This window comes from Dermacentor silvarum, chromosome 10 (assembly GCF_013339745.2).
Source record: "Dermacentor silvarum isolate Dsil-2018 chromosome 10, BIME_Dsil_1.4, whole genome shotgun sequence".
NCBI lineage: Eukaryota > Metazoa > Arthropoda > Arachnida > Ixodida > Ixodidae > Dermacentor > Dermacentor silvarum.
In genome coordinates this window covers 100,854,684-100,876,377 of record NC_051163.1, presented here as the reverse complement: position 1 = coordinate 100,876,377, position 21,694 = coordinate 100,854,684, and the positions used below count along the sequence as shown (strand labels likewise).

General features: G+C 50.7%; 1 non-coding gene across 1 annotated transcript; it reads left to right on the top strand.

Annotated features, from left to right (window-relative positions):
• Positions 1 to 19,534: 19,534 nt before the first annotated feature.
• LOC119432062 (small subunit ribosomal RNA) lies at positions 19,535 to 21,350 on the top strand. The gene has a single exon (XR_005188132.1). It is a non-coding gene; the product is annotated as a small subunit ribosomal RNA (ribosomal RNA).
• The last annotated feature ends 344 nt before the right edge of the window (positions 21,351 to 21,694 follow it).

Genomic DNA, 21,694 nt, shown 5'->3' with positions numbered 1-21,694 from the left:
CCCGATAACCTGAGTACGTCGAAACAAGATCAGCTTCCCCCGCAGGTCCCTCGGTGGAAGGTTGACTCAGCCGATTGGGAACGGTACCGAACTCTTACTCACATGACGTGGGCTGAGATGTCCGGTCTAACCATAGATGATGCTGTTAAATATTTTACAGCTTTCATACTTGACGCTGCCTGTAAATGTATTACTCAAGAAAGCGGCATGGGCTCCAAGCGGCGTGTTCCCTGGTGGAACGATGCATGTAGGCAAGCACGGAGGAACCAGAACAAAGCGTGGGCGCTGCTTCGCGATTCTCCAACAGCATAAAACCTGGAAAACTTTAAGCTTGTCAAATCGCAGGCAAGGAGAACGCGCCGACAAGCAAGACGAGAGAGTTGGGCAAAGTTTATATCAAGCATCAACTCGTACACAGACGAAAGGAAAGTATGGAATAGAGTGAAGAAAGTTAACGGGCAACAAACGTATTCCCTGCCTTTAGTAAACAGCCACGGAGAAAGCGTGGAAGATCAAGCAAACTTTCTTGGTGCTCATTTTGAACACATATCGAGCTCCTCACACTACTCCGAAACCTTCCTAAATTACAAAACGCGAATAGAACAACAAAAGCTAGAAAGAAAATGTACAGGAAGTGAGGCGTACAACAAACCATTCTGCATAGCAGAACTTCAGGCAACACTGAACTGTTGTAATACATCCGCCCCAGGTCCAGACCGCATAATATATATGTTGAAACAACTACCCTCCGAAACACAAAAAACCATCTTTCCCTTTACAACGTTATATGGTTTTCCGGGGAGATCCCCTCTGTCTGGAAGGAGGCTATCATAATTCCAATTCTGAAGCACGGAAAGGATCCTTCCTCTGTATCAAGTTACAGACCTATAGCGTTAACAAGCTGCCTCTGCAAAGTATTTGAAAAAATGATTAACTGTCGCTTACTACACTTCCTCGAATCAAACAAATTGCTCGACCCATACCAGTACGGATTTCGGGAGGGCCGATCCACCAGTAACCACCTCATACGTATCGAGGTACATATCCGTGAAGCTTTTGTTCATAAGCAGTTTTTCTTATCTGTATTCCTTGATATGGAGAAAGCCTATGATACTACGTGGCGGTTTGGGATATTGAGTGACCTCTCACACTTAGGCATACGCGGTAATATGTTCAATGTTATCGAAAGTTATCTGTCTAATCGCGCATTCCGTGTTCGAGTGGGCAACGTGTTGTCACGGAAATTTGTACAGGAAACTGGAGTGCCGCAGGGCGGGGTGCTCAGCTGCACGCTCTTTATAGTAAAAATGAATTCTCTTCGCCTATACATACCACGTAACATCTTCTATTCAACATATGTTGATGATGTGCAGATCGGATTTCAATCATGTTCTCTCGCAATGTGTGAGCGACAGGTCCAGCTTGGTCTCAACAAGGTCTCCAAATGGGCTGATAGAACGGGTTCAGACTGAACCCACAACAAAGCACCTGTGTAGTTTTCTCTAGAAAAAGAGGCCTGCACCCTGATCCTGAAATTGTGTTGCGTGGTGAGCGTCTGCCTGTGAACAGGGAACATAAATTTTTAGGCTTAATTGTGGACGCAAAATTAACCTTTGTACAGCACATAAAGTATCTTAAAAACAAATGTATGAAAACAATGAATATCTTAAAGGTGCTGTCATGCACAACCTGGGGTAGTGATCGAAAATGTCTGATGAACTTGTACAAAAGCCTCGTACGCACACGACTAGACTATGGAGCCATAGTTTACCAGTCGGCTACTCCAACTGCTCTGAAGATGCTGGACCCTGTCCACCACTTAGGCATTCGCCTGTCCACAGGCGCCTTCAGAACAAGCCCAGTGGAAAGCCTTTACGTTGAATCGGATGAGTGGTCACTTCATCTGCAGAGAACGTATTCGTCTTTCATGTATTTTCTGAGAGTGAACGCAAACAGTCAGCAGCCCGCGTATTCCACCATAAATGATTTGTCCAGTTCTCAACTATTCTGCAACCGGCCCAGAGTGGCACAGCCTTTCTCACTGCGTGTTAGAGACATAGCTGAAGAAACAAGGGTTCCACTGTTTGAATACCACCTTATGCCCCCTGCTATACGGCCCCCGCCGTGGCAGTGGCAACTTATACACTGTGACACATCTTTCGTAGCTATTACAAAGCACGCACCTGTCGCGCATATCCGAATGTACTTCCTCGAACTGCAGCACAAATACTCCTCTCCTGAATTTTTTACAGATGCATCGAAGTGTAATTCCGGCGTGTCTTATGCAGTGGTCGGTCCATCATTTTCGGATGCGGTGTTCTGCACCCTCACACAAGTATTTTCACAGCAGAGGCCCACGCGATATTGGCCGCCGTTAAACACATTAAAGAATTTAATATCCCAAGGGCAGTTATATACACAGACTCTTTGAGCGTCGTAAACGCTTTGAAAACTGTCAAAAAATATAAAAATCCTGTAATTGCATCCCTTTACTCAGTACTATGCACCATGTATGCGTCCAAGCAACATATCGTGGTATGCTGGGTGCCGGGGCACCGAGAGATTGAAGGAAACGTATTGGCTGACCAGCTAGCCACATCCGTCCACGCAAACGTTGTCAACTCTTCCACGAATGTCCCTGTAATGGACCTCAAGCCCGCCCTAAAGAAAAAGCTCAGGGCTTACTGGCAGCGGTTGTGGGATAGAGAAACAGAAAACAAACTACACGTTATCAAACCGTATCTTGGCAACTGGCCGCCGGTATCCAAGAACCGCCGCACAGAAGTAACACTTTGCAGACTTAGGATAGGACACACATACAGTACACACGCTCACCTCTTGTCCGGTGGTGATCCACCCACGTGTGATGAATGTGGTGAGCCACTTACCGTGCTTCACGTCCTCCTGCAATGCACTGAATTAAACGCTAATAGGAAAAAGCACTTTCCATTACCACAACGACAGCAAATTCCACTTCACCCTCAAATGATCTTAGGTATAGAACCTCTCTTTAATTACCAATCTTTGTTCGAATTTTTAAAAGATGTACACGGGTTTCATGTTATAGCCCCAGGAAATCCGTAGCACGGCCTCCTAACAGAGGTTTCTGCTGCGGTAGCTACATTAAAGAAAGCACCTGCCTTCCAGCCTTTGGGCTCAAAGGCCTTAAGGAGGCATACGTCCTATCTACATATTCTTGCATTTTAGCCTCATGATCACTTGTCATTCGTACTGTACCCATAGACCACTGCACATATCACTGTCATAATTTTATACTATATATCATTTTACGCTTCTACGATAGCGATTGATTTTAGGCCACTTTACAGCCATGTTACATCCTATCATCGCAACTAATCAATCAGCGCTTAACACAGCATTATCAGTCATGGCGCTCTTTGGCCATACCTGGCCCTTGCGCCACAAAAAACCACATATCATCAGCTAAGGAAAGTTCTTACCGCTTGGGACGGCGAACAGATACGAACAGCAGGCCGTCACGTAGTAACACCAAAAGGAAGATGTACGGCTCGTGTAGCGGTGAGAGGACACACGTACCCTACCGTTTTCATCGTTCTAGAACAGTGCTGCCGTGACGTCATTCTCGGCGTAGACTTCCTTTCGGAGAACAGCGCGGTCATTAATCTACAAGCACAGACCATAAGTCTTTCACCAGACAACGCCATCGCACAGGATCCAAGTCCTGCGTTATCTGCTTCACTCGCGATCCTCAATGAGCATATCACGTTGCCACCCCGCTCGAGTACTATGATCGCAGTGGGTACCAACAATGGCAGCTGCGTCGAGGGATTGGTCGAAGCGAACCCAAGTTTGCTGTTTGAGCGGGGGTTGTCTGTAGCAAGAGGGATCGTCCACCTGATCGAAGGAACAGCCAACATACTGATAACAAATTTTTGCTCGGAATATCGTCATCTCACCAAAGGCACCACGGTGGCGCTCTTCGAAACTATTCCGGACATAGCCAACATCCTCACTATCGAAAACGAACTCGCACCTCGACCTTCTGACGTTTCATTCGATGTGAACCCTGCGCTGTCGCAAGATAGACAAGAACGGCTGCAGAAACTGCTTCATACCTACCAGGCTTGCTTTGCTACATCGTCGAAGATTCGCCAGACGACGCTTACGAAGCACCGAATCATAACAGATGAAGGTGCACGGCCTATTCATCAGTCGCCGTACCGCGTGTCCATGAAAGAACGCGAAGCAATCCGGAAACAGATCAAAGAAATGCTGCATGACGACGTCATCGAATCCTCTCAAAGCCATTGGGCTTCCCCCGTCGTGCTCGTGAAAAAGAGAGACAACACCCTAAGATTCTGTGTCGATTACCGCCGACTCAACAAGGTCACGAGAAAGGACGTCTACCCGCTCCCTCGAATTGACGACGCCTTCAATGCAAGATACTTCTCGTCTATGGACCTAAAGAGCGGCTATTGACAGGTGGAGGTTGACGAACGGGATCGCGAGAAGACTGCGTTCATTACACCATATGGATTATACCAGTTCAAAGTCATGCCATTTGAACTCTGCACTGCCCCCGCAACCTTCCAAAGAGTAATAGACACCGTGTTGGCTGGGCTGAAATGGCAGACTTGTCTGGTGTATCTTGATGATGTCATAGTGTTCGCTTCTACGTTCGAGGAGCACCTTAGTAGGCTAGAAGTGGTACTGCGTGCTATCAAGTCTTCCGGACTTATGCTGAAATCTGAAAAATGTCGCTTTGCCTACGAACAGCTCAAATTCCTGGGCCACGTTGTCAGCTCCAGGCGCGGATCCAGGGGGGATGTCCGGATGTCCTGACCCCCCCCTCAGATTTCTGTATCGCCCCCTCGCTGATAGGGGGATGGCCCTGTCACAAAAAATATGGCCACCAGCATTCTTCAAAATTATTTTTCGTGAGTACCAGTGGTAATAGCCATGTAGAAGTAAAGTTAGCTCGCTCACAAGCTTAGTTGTACTCCGTGGGGGTGTGGTGTCGCGAAGTGTCCGTAGTTAATTTTTCTCATGAACACCTTGGACCTCCTGGCGCCGGCCGTGCCTTACTCGTCCCGTCGGTGGCGTCGAATGAACGAGGGGGCGTCCCTTTTGCTAAGCAAGCCGATGTCCGTGCGAACGCCTTCGCGCCTGATCAACTTAGTTCCGCATTGGGGTGTCATCGGTTGCCTCATTTGCTGTCATCGGTCCTGCGACCAACCTGCCTCATGAAAGAGATCTCTCGCTGAAGTGTTCATATATAAATAATATCAACTAACAGCAAAACTAAGAACTACGCATAGGCAACTTTTTTTTAAACTGTAGCACTCATTCTGATCACAGATACCCGTTGACAATATGCAGTACGAGCACAGTACCGTTCGTACGCTACAAGTTTTTCATTGTAACTTCGCAGTTTTATTGTCGTACATTAAGCATAGGAAGCTGAATGCCGTCGGATCCGTTTATCTGAGTGGGCGTTCTCGCGGAGCGGGGCGAAGCCTCGAGCAGCGGCTGGATATGGGGGAGCGTGACATCAGCGGCCAACGCCATCGCACGGGCCTAGGATGGCGTCGCGTGGTTAGAGAAACGGGAGCAGATACGCGCCTTGTGTAAAAGGATGACGCCGCGTAGGAAACAAAACATGAAGACGCTGGCTGGCGCTCTCGGCTACTACGCCTCATCGTTCTTATTGTAGGTGGCGTCGTGAGTCTTCATACACGGTTATTCGCATATCGTAAACAACCAGCGTAGTGGTTGCCGCGTTGGAGCGGAGCGTTACGCCCGTATTCAAGAACGTTCCTCTAGTCAACACAACACCTCGACTCAAGAGGAAAGATAGCACCGCCATCCCTCCAAAGAAGTGGTCGCTGAGCTTCATGATCATTCATAGGAATTCTTGAGAATTGTGACGTCTTTATCAATCGAGAGGCGGCGCTGTGCTCAACAAGGTGGAGTGGAGGAAGAGCTTCGGGTTGAGGGCTGTTTGAGAATTAGGAAGTTAGTCCTCCAAAGCAAACGAAGGTGTCTCAGGCGAACACAAAGAATTTTCTTAAGGAAATCAAGGTTTCCCAACAGAACTCCAAAGACGGCCCCGTGCTTACGCATTTATAACGAACCTGCGACATATCATCCCAAATTTTATTTTAAGAAACAAAACAGGCTAGATATACCGGGTGTTCAAAATTAAGCTTTATGGTTTTCTTAAAATTAGGCACTGGGAGGCACGTGTAGACCACCTGCGCAAATAAGTTGTGTGGCCAGGGGGACACAAAGTGAGATAATTATCGCTGTCAGCAGCCGAATTAACTACACTTGAATAATTAACTTTTTATTGACTGCAGTAAGTGTGTATGTTTGTATTCAAAAGTTAGAGGCAGTCGTGTTTCTACACAGTTTCACTTGGAAGAATTCTTCTAGCATGTCTATGCTCCGAGATATACATCTCCAAATTTTATTTGTCGTTCGCATGATTAAGCATGCAAGAGAGTGAGGATCGGCGCAAAGCTCCTCCCTGATGTGACGTGGCTGTTGGGTGCGGCGTTTAGTCTGACAACGCGGCGGAGGCATTGGCAAAAATAATAACTGCCCCCCTTCCCCTCACGGCTGGCGAAATAAAAAAATGGAAGAACCCGTAACCGCTGTCGTAACACGCGACCGCGCAGCCTGTAAAGATGGCGGCAGCTGCCATGCCGAGATAATGGCGCGAGAGGAGAAGCCGGAGGGCAGTGCGCGTGCGTAAGGGTGACTAGACGACCGGGCATGGTCCTTGTTTGGGCTATGCAAATAAAGTGACTGCTGATTTCCAAGTATTGTAAGTTTTATTGAAATCAAAAGCAACAACTGCACCATCAACAGCAGAAACCTTTTTGGCTATGCTAACGATGTCATGCACAAATCTCATGACAACACTTCACCTATCAAGATGTCAATGCACTAAAAATGTTCAAAATGCCTCCCTTCCGCAGCAACGCAAAGTATAAACCGCTCTCGCGTCGAGTTGATAACTGTGCGCAGTACAATTGAAATTTGGAGTCAGATATCTCGGAGCATGAACACGCTAGAATAATTCTTCCGACTGATACTGATACACGACTGCCTCTAAGTTTTCAATACAAACATACCCACTTACTGCAGTCGACAAAAAATAATTGTTCAATTTTAGTTAATTGGGCTGCTCACAGCGTAATTATCACCTCACTTTGTGCCCCCCTGGCCACATAACTTATTTGCACAGGTGGTCTTCGCGTGCCTCCCAGTGCCTAACTTTAAGAAAACCATAAAGCTTAGTTTTGAACAACCTGTATTATCAGGCACAGCCGCCAAGCACATGGCTGTATTGGGTAACGTCCTTTTCCTATAAGCTCGGAGAAACCGATACCTGGCTTCGCTATAGGGCTTCTTCCTCTTTCTGGGGTTTTACGTGCCAAAACCAGTTCTGATTATGAGGCACGCCGTAGTGGAAGACTCAGGATTAATTTTGACCACCTGGGGTTCTTTAACGTGCACTACAACGCAAGAACACGGGCGTTTTTGCATTTCGCCTCCATCGAAATGCGGCCGCCGCGGCAGGGATTCGATCGCGCGATCTCGTGCTCAGCAGCGCAACGCGTGAGCTGACTGAGCCACCACGGCGGGCTACAGGTGTTGCTCTAGCCGTATAAAACGCGGGTTTATCGTGAGCAGAAACGGTGAATTTCGGTAAATGATAAAGGCTATTATCATCATCATCATCATCATCATTGACAGAAGCTGACCCCCCCCCCCCCTCAGAAAAAACCTGGATCCGCCCCTGGTCAGCTCTGCCGTCGTTTTACCAGACCCTGAGAAGACAGCTGCCGTGCGATACTTCCCGCAGCTCCGTGAAAAGAAAAGCGTCAGAAGGTTTCTCGGACTTTGCGCCTGCTATAAACGCTTCGTCAAAGACTTCTCGCGGATCGCAGAGCCGCTGACACGCCTGACAAAAGAGGACGTCCCTTTTGTATGGCATGCGCCACAAGAGCAAGCGTTTCGAGAGCTGCAGCGCCGTCTCCAATCACCGCCCATTTTGGCGCACTTCGATGAAAACGCGGAAAATGAAATCCACACCGACGGCAGCAGTATCGGCCTCGGCGCCGTTCTTGTGCAGAGACAGAATGGACGAGAACAGGTCATCGCCTATGCCAGTCGCTCTTTATCGAAGGCAGAGTCAAACTATTCCACCACCGAAAAAGAATGTTTCGCAATAGTGTGGGCAACATCAAAATCCCGCCCATATGTGTACGGCAGATCGTTTACTGTCGTTACCGTTCACCATGCCTTGTGTTGGCTTGCCAACCTGAAGGACCCGTCTGGACGCCTCGCAAGATGGACTTTGCGACTGCAGGAGTTCGACATTTCTGTAGTGTACAAGAACGAAAGGAAGCATTCAGACGCAGATTTTCTGTCCCGAGCCCCCGTCGAGCAACCACCAGAGTGTACAGACGACGATTCACCTTTTCTGGACATGGTCACCGCCTCCGATTTCGCCACACAACAACGGGTCGACCCTGAACTGAGTGGCCTCATTGATTACCTTGAGGGACAAAGTGATACTGTCCCACAAATCTTCAAGCGCAGTGTGTCCGCATTCTGTTTGAGAGATGGTGTTCTAGTCAAAAAGAACTTCGATCCTACAAAGAACGCCTATCTGCTTGTTGTGCCGTCATCCTTACGTCAAGACATTTTCCTGGCGTCTCATGATGAAGCAACATCCGGACACCTCGGCTGTACACGAACACTCGCGCGGATTCGAGAATGTTATTACTGGCCCAGTATTGCCGAAGAAGTCAAGCACTACGTCCGTACGTGCAGAGAATGCCAGCGCCGCAAGACTCCCCCAACGAAACCTGCCGGACTCCTGCAACCGATCGAACCCTCGACAAGACCGTTCCAGCAAGTTGGAATGGATTTTCTTGGGCCTTTCCCAACGTCTGCCGCCGGGAACAAATGGATTATTGTTGCGACAGATTACTTAACGCGCTACGCAGAAACGTGCGCACTCTCAAGAGCCACCGCTAAGGAAGCCGCCAAATTTTTTATTTGTCAGATCGTCCTGCGCCACGGTGCGCCAGAGGCCATTATTACTGACAGGGGGACAGCATTCTGTAGTGAACTGATGCAGGCCATTTTGCGGTACAGCCACACCGCTCACCGCCGAACTACCGCATACCATCCGCAAACTAACGGTCTCACGGAACGGCTAAACAAAACCCTGGCGGATATGATGTCGATGTACGTGGACGTTGAACATAAAACGTGGGATGAAATACTCCCTTATATCACCTTCGCCTATAACACAGCCATTCAGGAGACAACTGGGCTGACACCGTTCGCTCTTGTTTACGGTCGGGAAGCGACAACGACACTCGACGCCATGCTGCCACATGTAAATGACGGCGACCCAAACCCCGACGTGGCAACTTTTCAGCAGCGCGCCGAAGAAGCCCGGCAGCTTGCTAGAGTCCGAACCGCAAGAAAGCAAGCGACTGACGCCCGGCACTACAACCTTCGACACCGCCATCAAGAATACACGCCCGGCGAGCACGTTTGGGTATGGGCACCAGTTCGCCGACGAGGCCTCAGCGAGAAGCTCCTGCGACGTTATTTCGGCCCATACAAGATTGTCCGCCGCGTGGGTGCAGTGAACTATGAGGTCATTCCTGACGGGATGGCGAACTCTCAGCGACGGCGCGCACGGCCTGAAATTGTTCATGTCGTGCGCTTGAAGCATTATTACGCACGTTAGAAAGCGTGTTGTGTAGTTTTTTTTCTTTGCTACCTTTGTGTTCTTCACAAATTCCAGTGTGCTATTTATTTCACTGAATACTTATTTCCAACATCGGGACGATGTTATTTTTTTGTAGGGGAGCAATGCCACGTGCCTTATGGTCTTTACATCTGTTCCGATGACTTTCGCATGACGATTGCTATCACGTTTAAGCACTCGCGCAAACCTACCGTGATACCAGCTTCGTACCTACGATGGACCCATCGTATCAGGCAGGGCAAGTCGCGCTATCTCTCGCGATAGTACTGCGCATGTTCCTTCGCAGCCTTCGCAGCCCGCACATTGGTGATGCTCTCTGCTTTTGCCGATCGCCGTCCGTGCTCGCACATGTTGCTCTTACTGGGCTACAGTTGGTTTTTGGTTATGCGGGGCACAAGTTCGCCTCAATAAATGTTTGTCTTGCCGTACGCTCGCCTACTGTAGTTACCGGTGTCTAGCACCACTCGTGACAATATCCTAGATGGTGCACCCGCGTCGAAAGTAGACAATGTGAATAAGTTTCTAGATGCCTGGCAGAGCACTATGGAGTCACCAACTCTAGCAAGTGCCGATCCCGCCTGCCCCATAGACAAGGTAGAAATCAACCCATTGGGCATCATCACTGCGCAAGAGATAAAGGCAACCCTGCCACCCCTTAGTACTGCCTCTGGCCCCGATGGCCTCTCTGCGAAAAGGCTTCGGCAAGTGCCAGGTGTGGTCTTACGGGTGCTCTTGAATATCCTAATGTGTATGAAGCGTCTCCCAGTCTGCCTGAGAGGTGCTAGAACCATCTTTATACCAAAAATAGCGGAGGCCTCCCAACCGGGGCACTTTCGTCCGATCACCATAGCCCCAATTCTAGTTAGGCTCCTGCATAAGGTTTACGCAAACAGAATCACCCGTGAAGTGCACTTTGATTACCGTCAAAGAGCATTTATCCCTGCGGACGGCTGTGCAGAAAATATAGTATTGCTCTCAACAGCAATTGATGAAGCAACTCGTAGACAGAGGCCACTCTATATGGCTTCCGTAGATGTGGCTAAGGCCTTTGACTCTGTATCCTTCGAGGCAATTATACATGGTCTTGAAACTAAAGATTTCTCCTCCGACTTCATAACCTACATAAGAGACTTCTATGATACATCATCCACAGTTCTGTCAATTGACAATCAAACCTGTGTAGTCCACCCAACAAGTGGAATGCGTCAAGGTGACCCACTATCCCCCCTGCTCTTTAATATGGTCATCGACGAATGGCTGCAGATGCCCACTTGTGGAACTGGCTTCCAGAGTTATGAGCTGGTTCTAGACTGCATGGCATTCGCCGATGACCTTATTATAATGACTTCCACCCCTCAGGGCCTCCAACTACGGTTGGATATGCTAGAGGATTTTCTATCCAAAAAGGGTCTGTCAATCAACCCTAAGAAAAGTTTCACGCTAAGTTTACAGCCGTTTGGTAGGGACAAGAAAACTTAAATTCTAACACAGCAAACATTCCGTATTGGGACACACCTGACTGCAGCCTCCTCAACAACAACAACATGGAAGTACCTGGGGATATCGTTTGAGGCCACTGGCCGATCTTCCCTTCCTATAGACAAAGAAGTCTCTGAGTTACTTCAACGCCTAACCCGAGCTGCCTTAAAACCGCAGCAAAGACTAGTAATTCTCCGTCAGTACCTTATCCCCCGACTCTATCACCGACTGGTGCTGGGTCCGGTGACCGCCAAACTTCTATTAAAGATTGACCGGTTGATTAGAGCCGCCACACGTAGGTGGCTAGCCCTCCCCCATGATACGCCCTTAGGTTTATTTTACACCGCAGTATCGCATGGCGGGCTGGGTATACCATGCCTTAGAACAATACCTGGCTTAAGGCTCCGCCGATTCTCTGCCCTGGCGGAGTCCTCTTCACAATCATGCAGGATAGCCTCTACAATGCGACTAACCAAATCTTCCATAGCACACGCAAAACAACTTTGCGATTACAAAAACACTTCGATCATAAACTCCAAACACAACCAAAGGTTTTGGTCAATGAACCTGTACAACAACGCGGACGGGCATGCTTTGAGGGGTGTGGACGATGCCCCGGGGTCCTGCGATTGGATCCGGGAAGGATCGACCTTCCTAAAGGGCAAGGAGTTTATTCACCTCCTTGGGGTTCGCTCGAACTCCTTGGCCAACTTGACAAGGACCAAAAGGGGAAGGGATGTAGACAAACAGTGCCGAGCAGGGTGCAACTCCCCGGAGAGCCTCGGCCACATTCTACAGGCATGCCACAGAACACATCACACAAGAATCTCCCGACATGATAATATAGTTAGATATGCAGCCAAACGACTGGGGGAGGCCGGCTGGAAAGTAAAGGTCGAGCCGCAGTACAAGACAGCCACAGGCACGAGAATCCCGGATCTGGTCCTCACAAGGGAGAACCGGTCAGTGATTCTCGATGCGCAGGTAGTCGGCACCCGGATCCCCCTCTCGGAGGCACATACAGCAAAATGTACCAAATACACAGAACAGTCATTGCTGCAACAGGTGTCCGTGGTGCCCGAGAGGCCTCCTTTTGTTACGTCCATTACACTAAATTTCAGGGGGGTTTGGGCAAAGGAAAGTTTCAGGGCACCAGGGGCGTAGCCAGAAATTTTTTTCGGGGGGGGGGGGTTCACCGGCCCGACCGGGGGGGGGGGGCAAGCTTCTGCTTACCTCTAGGTCACGTGATCGATAATAAATAGCGGTGGTGGAAGCAGACTCTATACATGTATATCAAAGACATGGGACCGCCCCCCCCCCCTCGCGTGTGCTTGTGAAGAAATTAAGTAAAAAGTAAAGTAAGCTCAGTAAATACAGTAAGCACGACAGGTACAGTGGGCGTTTGGAGCAACGGTCTCGCATCGCGCCACTGAATGGACCAGTCTTCGAAACGCATCATTGAGACGACCCGTGCGATCGGAGAAGACATCATTAATTGTCAATTTCCGTTAAGCGTAGATGGCGTCATCCTCGTCGGGGCGAAGTGCGTTTCACAAGTCAAGGACGGCTATACGCGTGAAAATGCGCGTGTGACCTGGCTATACCTACTCCCATAGCTTGTTCGCTGCGTCTTTGCGCTAGAAAACTTAAATACGCGCAAAAACGCGTAAGGCTTTTTTTTTCGTAGCTTTCGTCGCCCTGCTCCCTCATACGAGAGGGTTGCATTTCCTGCGGCAAGTGCATGGGCCGCTGTGTCTTCCGCTGTGTGCGAGCGTGCAGCCGTCATTTGCCTTTACGTCAACAGATTCAGAATTGTACAGAATATTTCACCGCACAGCACAGATATGGCATGTGTACGCATTTTAAGTAGTGCGTGCAACTCATTTCTGCTTCACTTACGCCGGTGCAAACAGGAAGCGGCCTTGTACTTCACAGAATCTCGACTGATTGGTGTACTAGTGATGCAGGAATGAACTCCGGTATTGTTCAGTGCATAGTGCACATAATCAATTTCTCAGGACGCGTGAACTCCGACGAGAACTGTCAGCGCCTGCAACAAGAGTTTACTTACGCTGTACTGCGCACAGCAGTAATTCATGCTTGTCGGCTGTCTGTTTCGTGCATTCTATTGCGAGTCGGTGGAATTTCACTGCTGTCATCAACCCCTACGTGTGTACATTGCTGGTTTGGGATTCCACAACTGAAACCGCAACTACCAGCCTTCCGTAATTACTGTTCCGTAATTACAAACAAGAGATGTTTCTCGCGCAGACTAAGCCTACGTTCACACTTGGGAAGCTTCATTCCTGGCTGTTACACCCTCGAGGTGAAACTGCGGTGCCACGCAGGAGGCACGACGGCATGCACTATGGCATGTCGTCGTTGACAGATGTGCGGGGGCGGCGGGTTCGAATCCCGAGTAGTGTAAACTAGTTCATGTCTTTTTTTTTCTATCTCTTTTTTTGGCATCAGTAGGTGCTTTACGGGGTGGGTGTTCCCAGCGCAATCGGTTGTGGGGGCGGAGTAACCCTTTCGGCCAAACGAGGTGGGGCTGTTTGGTCCCGGTGATGCTGTCCCTCACAACCGTTTGCAGGTCGGACGGGGGCCGGAGGGGGGGGGGGCATTCCGTGCATATCGCCAGCTTTGGTTATTGGGCACTTGATCGCGTGGCCGCACAGGGCAATGGGCGCAACGTAGCAGGACGCACATGCGCTACTTAGATATGTTGTTGGAAGCAACCGTGACGCCGTGCAACAAAGACTGCACAGTCACGCCCTGTGCCACCTTGGGACGACCTGTGACGACTTGCTGCTGATCGCCGCCGGCCCTGCTTCAGCAACTGGACTGCCGTGCTCATCATGTGTGTGACTGTTTATGGCTGTTTTTTTTTCTTTTTCCTGCTAATTATTGTTTTTTTGTGTGTGTTCAGCTTGTATTATCCCTTAGCCTTTTTTTCTCTTCTCTTTCTTTTTCTTTCTGTCTTTTTTCTTTGTTCATTTCTTTATTTTCCTTTTTTTTCTCTTTTACTACTACGTGTCATGGCGCTGTCCATGCCCTTTTCGTCTCGGCCTCAACTTATTTCGCAACATTAAAAGCCCTTTGCCGGGGCTTCTGTCCTCGCTGAGAGTCTTAGGACGCCAAGGCCCTGCCGTTGCCCACGTATTATTTTTCCTATTGGCCTTTTTCCACGAAATTTGCGCTTTGGGTATTAATTAAAACCCCTATTCATTTCTCATTTGATTGGCTTTAAACCTGGAATGCTTTTTGCTGGGACAGGTTCTCCCCAACATTTATTTTTGCCTTTGCTTTCAGGAATAAACGGGGAAGTAGTCGGCCGGGGCGGTACACCTGTCAAACACGGTAACGCAGGTGCCCTAAGGCGAGCTCAGCGAGGACAGAAACCTCGCGTAGAGCAAAAGGGCAAATGCTTGCTTGATCTTGAGTTTCAGTACGATTCGAGACCGCGAAAGCGCAGCCCCTCGATCCTTTTGGCTTTAAGAGTTTTAAGCAAGAGGTGTCAGAAAAGTTACCACAGGGATAACTGGCTTGTGGCCAGTTATCCGCTCGCAGAGACAAAGTCCGAAACCACGTCAGCCGGGGCGGCGCGCGCAAGCGACGTTCCGCGCAACTTTTCCGTGGAAATACCGAAAGCGGCTCGCACGTTTTCCTTGAATCGGTGAGCCGGGGCACCGTGGTGCACGCGAGAAGTGGAAACACGAGTTCAAAAGCAAAAATAAGGAATTTCTTTCGGCGATAACTGCCGCCGGCGGCCACGAGGACGGCCCCATGGAGGTCTGGGTACATATCGCTGCTATTGTATGGAGCTATGCGGCCCCGGCCGACATCGTGCCACTTTTCAATTTGCGGTGTCTGGGTGCGTTTTGTGCGATTCACGCACTGCGGCGACGTCGGGAATTGCGCCGACGAGTATGCGACCGCTCGCAGAGACAAAGTCCGAAACCACGTCAGCCGGGGCGGCGCGCGCAAGCGACGTTCCGCGCAACTTTTCCGTGGAAATACCGAAAGCGGCTCGCACCTTTGCCTTGAATCGGTGAGCTGGGGCACCGTGGCGCACGCGAGAGGTGGAAACACGACATGAAAAGCAAAAAAATTGCCCGCCAATCCACCCTGTGAAGGTGGTTGGAAAGCGAAGCTTTTTACGCCACCCTCACGGTGACTGCGGCGCACTTGATATTTCACACACTACAACGTAACTTTAACCACGGCCTTTATTATTATTTACTTCACAACAATGTTCACTACTGCTTTATGATCGGTGTGATATACACTACTAGACTACCCCATAGTGGGGTAGTCTAGAAAAAGAACCGAAGCAGTTACTAGGCTGGAAGGGTTTCGAATGACGTCAACCCTCTTTCAAGCAGCTGCATAAGCTTTGCAACAGCTGCAATCTAATCTTACGGACCGCGCCGAGCCTGTTTCCGTTGTTTGCCCGCAGCCCTTATCATCCATCATGTTGGCTCATCACTTTGAAGCTTGTTTTTGTGGTTTTTCTTGCGAAAACGAGTGCTTAGTTGTACGCTGAATGCCTGAATTCAAGTAAGCTATACTGCTATACCTGCAATTGTTAGCGGTTCGTCGGCATCGTTTTTATTGCGATAGCAATTATATGGACACTTCCACTGTATTTCTGCCGTCGGCGTCGTCGCCGTCGCCGTGAGGTTCCGTATCGATAAAATCTGCCGCGCGCTGTATGCCCGAGCGGAAGCGTGCGGGGACGCACGCTGTCACGGAGAGCGAACGCACTCAATCTTCCACGCGCAAGCAAGGAGGCGGGAAGCGAGCGCCGGAGGGAGCGGGGGGGGGGGCGCATTTCTACTCTGCCAACAACCGCGCTCGTCGCTCGCTCGCACCGTCTCTTATCTCCACACGGCTCTGACCTTTATGCGCCGTGCATTCGCAGCTCAGTTTCCGTTGAAGCGATAGACCGCACGTACCTTCGCCGCTGCGGCGTATCCGCTTGCTGCCAGAGTTTTGACGGTCGTTGTCTGCAGTCATTCAGTGTGATCTATTCATGTTTGTTTGTGCGCGCTCACACCACGCTTGTTCATTCAGTTAGTAATAGTCGGGCCACATTTTACAACGCACGCTACACATGCAATGCTGCCCGGATCGGCAGTGCAGCGCTACAGGTGTGTCCTTTCGCACGCGCTGCCCACGGGAAGCGCTTCTCATCAACACCACCGTTTCACACGCGCCTTCTCGTGGTCATCGAGTCTCTCTTCATGTCGGTCTACTTACGCCGCAGCACACCTGCTTACTTAATCAGGTCATGCTTACTACAATTCATATTGCTACCAAAGCTGCTCACCTTACGTCGTATGACATTGCTTTGTTGCTATCGCATTCATTGCTTCGCCCGTAGGGCGAAACTGTGACATTTTTTGCTTACAACGACGGACACGACAGAACCCTTGGCTGGTAGAGGTACAAAGCTTCGCTTTAAAAATAAGGAATTTCTTTCGGCGGTAACTGCCGCCGGCGGCCACGAGTACGGCCCCATGGAGGTCTGGGTACTTATCGCTGCTATTATATGGAGCTATGCTGCCCCGGCCGACATCGTACCACTTTTCAATTTGCGGTGTCCGGGTGCGTTTTGTGCGATTCACGCACAGCGGCGACGTCGGGAATTGCGCCGACGAGTACGCGACCGCTCGCAGAGACAAAGTCCGAAACCACGTCAGCCGGGGCGGCGCGTGCAAGCGACGTTCCGCGCAACTTTTCCGTGGAAATTTCGAAAGCGGCTCGCACGTTTTCCTTGAATCGGTGAGCCGGGGCACCGTGGTGCACGCGACAGGTGAAAACACGAGTTGAAAAGCAAAAATAAGGAATTTCTTTCGGCGCTAACTGCCGCCGACGGCCACGAGTACGGCCCCATGGAGGTCTGGGTACTTATCGCTGCTATTGTGTGGAGCTATGCGGCCCCGGCCGACATCGTACCAATTTTCAATTTGCGGTGTCCGGGTGCGTTTTGTGCGATTCACGCACTGCGGCGACGTCAGGAATTGCGCCGACGAGTACGCGACCGCTCGCAGAGACAAAGTCCGAAACCACGTCAGCCGGGGCGGCGCGCGCAAGCGACGTTCCGCGCAACTTTTCCGTGGAAATACCGAATGCGGCTCGCACCTTTGCCTTGAATCGGTGAGCTGGGGCACCCGGGTGCATGCGAGAGGTGGAAATGCGCCGACGAGTACGCGAGCCACAGTCAAAAAACAATGGTCATGCGGCACAGCACCGTGCGTGGCACAACGTTTGCAGAGAAAGTGCGGCAGCGGAAAGCTCGTTCGCCGTGAAAGTCCTCAGCACAGGATGCGTGGTGGTTCAGGCACGTGAATATTCACGAAGCCGTACTCGCCGCTGGCGAAAAATTGCCAATCACGACCCTCTTGCGCGGTGCTGGTTTTCACGACTTCGGCCCTGTGCAGCCGACGTAAACTTTCAAAGTTCGTCAAGGTGCGGCACGATTTCCGTCAAATCCCCGGCGACAATGCCACGAGCACGGCCCCATGGAGGTCTGGGTACTTATCGCTGCTATTATATGGGGGTTGGAGTGCAGTCTCCCCCTGAGTGCGTGCGACAGGGGCGTAGCCAGAAATTTTTTTCGGGGGGGGGGGTTTCACCGGCCAGACCAGGGGGGGGGGCGCTAGAAAACTTAAATAGGCGCAAAAACGCGTAAGGCTTTTTTTTTCCGAAGCTTTCGTCGCCCTGCTACCTCATACGAGAGGGTTGCATTTTCTGCGGCAAGTGCATGGGCCGCTGTGTCTTCCGCTGTGTGCGAGCGTGCAGCCGTCATTTGCCTTTACGTTAACAGATTCAGAATTCCACAGAATATTTCACCGCACAGCATACATATGGCATGTGTACGCATTTTAAGTAGTGCGTGCAACTCATTTCTGCTTCACTTACGCCGGTGCAAACAGGAAGCGGCCTTGTACCTCACAGAATTTCGACTGATTGGTGTACTAGTGATGCAGGAATGAACTCTGGTCTTGTTCAGTGCATAGTGCACATAATCAATTTTTCAGGACGCGTGAACTCCGACGAGAACTGTAAGCGCCTGCAACAAGAGTTTACTTACGCTGTACTGCGCACAGCTGTAATCCATGCTTGTCGGCTGTCTGTTTCGTGCATTCTGTTGCGAGTCGGTGGAATTTCACTGCTGGCATCAACCCCTTCGTGCATACATTGCTGGTTTGGGATTAAACAACACAACAGTAACTGCCAGCCTTCCGTAGGGGCGCAATCGCAAACAAGAGACGTTTCGCACGCGCGAGGGCGCGGCCTAACCGGCACCTGAAGGGAAGCGGCGCAAATGTATACCGGAAATTTAGACCACCTGGGGTGTTTAACGTGCACCTAAATCTAAGTAAACGGGCCTCGAGCATTTTCGCCTTCATCTAAAATGCGGCTGCCGCATTTCTTGATTCATTTGTTGCGCATTTATTTCTTCAGAATGCGGCCGCCGCAAAGCGGCCGTCACATTCTCGCCCAAAACCTCACCGTGTCAAAGCCTTGACAAACACAGTGACAGTTTTTTCCATATGCAGACATCATTCGCTGTAAATTACCAACCCATACCGAAGCGCCCAGGAATGAAATAGTGATAGAAGCACCGGTTTCTTGCATTATGTCTGCGCGAAGTGACAAAAACAAAGGGTGGGTAAGTGGGGGGGGGGGTTGAACCCCCCCAACCCCCCTCCCCCCCCCCTGGCTACGCCCCTGGCGTGCGACCTGGGTGTTTGATATGCGGCGGGCTCCGTGCCCGCCAAGCGTGTCCCCGGAGCCTCTCCCGTGGATCCCGCGGCAATCGTCTGCAGCCTCATCCGCTTGACGCGTTAGGGGCTGGTTGTCGGACGACGCCTTATCCACGATATCGAGGTGTGTTCCGCATCGTCCTCGGACGAGTCAAATACGAAAGCGCCGAAGGCGCGGGCGTGACCCGTCACTTGGCGGCTTTGCCGTCTCGGCTACGTTGCAAGCGCCGATCGGTCCACAAGTGCTGCGGGCTGAAGACAAGTACCGCAAGCCGTGACCGAGTCGACGCAACGAATCTATCGAGAGTGTGCATGCTTCTTGCCGCGTGGCGATACCCGGACCTGCGGGGAGGGCGCCGTAGCGAGCTCGAACGCCGTCATCTCGGACTGTGCAAAGAGCTAGGCTTTGTGAAAACGAAGCGCGCTGAGGCGCCTGAAGGTGGCGTCGGCGTCGCAACAACGGCGTCCGGCATGGCTGGACGCGCAGTTGAACGATTACCTGGTTGATCCTGCCAGTAATCATATGCTTGTCTGAAAGATTAAGCCATGCATATCTAAGTACATGCCGAAATAAGGCGAAACCGCGAATGGCTCATTAAATCAGTTATGGTTCCTTAGATCGGTTCTTCCTACTTGGATAACTGTGGCAATTCTAGAGCTAATACATGCAGTGAGCCTGAAGCCCTTTGGGCGACGGGTGCTTTTATTAGACCAAGATCGATCGGGTTTCGGCCCGTATTGTGTGGTGACTCTGGATAACTTTGTGCTGATCGCACGGCCACGAGCCGGCGACGTTTCTTTCAAGTGTCTGCCTTATCAACTTTCTATGGTAGGTTACTTGCTTACCATGGTTGTTACGGGTAACGGAGAATCAGGCTTCGATTCCGGAGAGGGAGCCTGAGAAACGGCTACCACATCCAAGGAAGGCAGCAGGTGCGCAAATTACCCACTCCCGGCACGGGGAGGTAGTGACGAAAAATAACAATACGGGGCCTCTTTTGAGGCCCCGTAATTGAAATGAGTACACTCTAAATCCTTTAACGAGGATCAATTGGAGCGCAAGTCTGGTGCCAGCAGCCGCGGTAATTCCAGATCCAATAGCGTAAACTAAAGCTGCTGCGGTTAAAAAGCTCGTAGTTGGATCTCAGTTCCAGACGAGTGGGGCATCTACCCGATGCGACGGCTCGGACTGAACATCATGCCGGTCCTTTCTTGGTGCACTTCCTTGTGTGCCTCGAGAAGGCCGGTGCTTTTACTTTGAAAAAATTAGAGTGCTCAACGCAGGCGAGTCGCCTGAATAAACTTGCATGGAATAATAGAACAAGACCTCGTTTCTGTTGTGTTGGTTTTTGGAATACGAGGTAATGATTAAGAGGGACAGACGGGGGCATTCGTATTGCGGCGCTAGAGGTGAAATTCTTGGACCGTCGCAAGACGAACTACTGCGAAAGCATTTGCCAAGAAGGTTTTCTTTGATCAAGAACGAAAGTCAGAGGTTCGAAGGCAATCAGATACCGCCCTAGTTCTGACCATAAACGATGCCAACCAGCGATCCGCCTGAGTTACTCAAATGACTCGGCGGGCAGCTTCCGGGAAACCAATGTATTTGGCTTCCAGGGGAAGTATGGTTGCAAAGCTGAAACTTAAAGGAATTGACGGAAGGGCACCACCAGGAGTGGAGCCTGCGGCTTAATTTGACTCAACACGGGAAAACTTACCCGGCCCGGACACTGGGAGGATTGACAGATTGAGAGCTCTTTCTTGATTCGGTGGATGGTGGTGCATGGCCGTTCTTAGTTGGTGGAGCGATTTGTCTGGTTAATTCCGATAACGAACGAGACTCTAGCCTATTAAATAGGTGCGGGGTTCCCAGCACCTTACAACCTTCTTGGAGGGACAAGCGGCTCCTAGCCGCACGAAACAGAGCAATAACAGGTCTGTGATGCCCTTAGATGTCCGGGGCCGCACGCGCGCTACATTGAAGGAAGCAGCGTGTCTTTATCCCTGTCTGAAAAGACTGGGTAACCCCTGCAACTTCTTTCGTGATTGGGATAGGGGCTTGCAATTGTTCCCCTTGAACGAGGAATTCCCAGTAAGCGCGAGTCATAAGCTCGCGTTGATTACGTCCCTGCCCTTTGTACACACCGCCCGTCGCTACTACCGATTGAATGATTTAGTGAGGTCTTCGGACCGATGTCCGGCGCGGCCTCTCGGTTGCGCCGGTCTGTTGGAAAGATGACCAAACTTGATCATTTAGAGGAAGTAAAAGTTGTAACAAGGTTTCCGTAGGTGAACCTGTGGAAGGATCATTACCGGACTGTGAAGGGTGACGATCGTTTCTGCCCCGTGTGGGTGGAGCGGCTCGCTGCGCCCGACGCTAAATTTCCGCCGCTGGCCCCGCTTGGACGCGGGGACGGCTATACCCGAACTTGCGCGGGGACTGCCTGAATTCCGAGGGGCGCCCCGTGCCCAATTTGTTGCGCCCAGCGGGCGGCGGCTGCAACCTTGGACGGTTGGCTTGGCCGCGCCCGTGGGTACAAACGGCGTAACGCACTTTCATGGGTGGGCTTTCGGTCCGCCTCGACGCTCATGCGCGGAATGGGAGTAAGACGACCCGACATGGTTTGCCCAGTACGAGGAACGGTAGAGGTCGGTC